The 1,254-nt window shown below is 46.0% G+C and overlaps 1 pseudogene; it reads right to left on the bottom strand.

Annotated features, from left to right (window-relative positions):
- Window positions 1-889: 889 nt before the first annotated feature.
- LOC101644541 overlaps window positions 890-1,254 on the bottom strand; it is a 1,759-nt pseudogene continuing 1,394 nt past the window's right edge.

Genomic DNA, 1,254 nt, shown 5'->3' with positions numbered 1-1,254 from the left:
CCCTTGTTCTATTTGCTCTCCCTATAGGCTCAGCGTCCCTGGGTTTCATTTACTAAAAACCAGAGAAACAAAACCAGCAGTGCACCACTCTTGGTACAGCTGTCTTCTGCTTCCTCAGACACGGTGTCTTTTCCTGCTTAAGTTCTCAATTTACAAGTATGTCTGATGAAGAGTCCATATAACCCGTTATTTTCTCTGTTTAAAATCCCACAGAAAACAAAACATACCAATTTTGTTATATTTTCAAAGTAAATCATTTGCACAAGAGCAGGACTATGAATAAAAATGTGTTTTCTGAGACCCAAATTGTGGTAGTTATATAATGTGGTGTCAATTTGAGGATTCAGGGTGAAGGGGTGGAGTCTAGTCTGCCAATCAGGTCATAGCCAATGAAACCTCTGTGTGGGCATGGCCTTCTCCTGGGGATTCTGGGAACTCTGGTATTCTTCCTTGGAATCGGGAGACACACTCTCTCTCTGCTCAGTCCCTGCAAGACATCCTTGTTGACAAGCCATATGGATACAGACTGATGGCAGCCAGTGCCTTGAGCTGGAGGAACACGTGGAGACCCCTGCCAGCGCTGAGATGCTTACACTGCCACTGGATCCATAAGACTTCCCACCCACTGGCCTTTGATCTTCCTGCATTCGGCATCATTGCATGTATTTCATGAGTCTGAAGAAGAGTTTATAGATTGGTATCAGATATAAGGGCTAATATCAGACTTGTGGACTTAATCAGGACTTGGCTGGGATGTTTTCTCAATATTCAATTGCTCTTGTATTTAAAGCTCTTTCTTATACACATATGAGTGATTATGAATTTTTTTCCATAGTCTACCTGGACTAACACACAAATATAAGGGAGTGTCAGCAGTCTGACACAGCCTTCACTGATGCTCAGGAGGAGCCACTTCGTAATCCCTGGCACTACACAAGGCGGCGGAATTCTTTGCCTGGTTCTGTAGGGAATCACGAAGACAGCTCAGTAACAGAGCAGGACTCTCCTCCAGAGATGGGTGGGCCAGCACTGCCCCGTTGCGCGAGTCATCTCAGTCGATGTGGTGCTCTGGACAGCGGGACGGGGGCACATCAGGGTGATCCGTGAGAATTCCTGCATACTGAGCTCGCTCACATTGGTAGAGCAGCCGAGTGCCCAACATTACAGTGAAGTACTCTTCTATCCCTGCCCCACCTTCAGGAACAGCATCTTCCTGATGATCTGTCTGTGATTCCTCCAGATTTCTGATCATTT

This window comes from Echinops telfairi, unplaced genomic scaffold (genome assembly GCF_000313985.2).
Source record: "Echinops telfairi isolate 266 unplaced genomic scaffold, ASM31398v2 ScPeMD7_7406;HRSCAF=8444, whole genome shotgun sequence".
In the NCBI taxonomy this organism is placed as follows: Eukaryota; Metazoa; Chordata; class Mammalia; order Afrosoricida; family Tenrecidae; genus Echinops; species Echinops telfairi.
The sequence above is the reverse complement of the archived record's forward strand: the minus strand, read 5'-3'. Positions and strand labels throughout refer to the sequence as shown.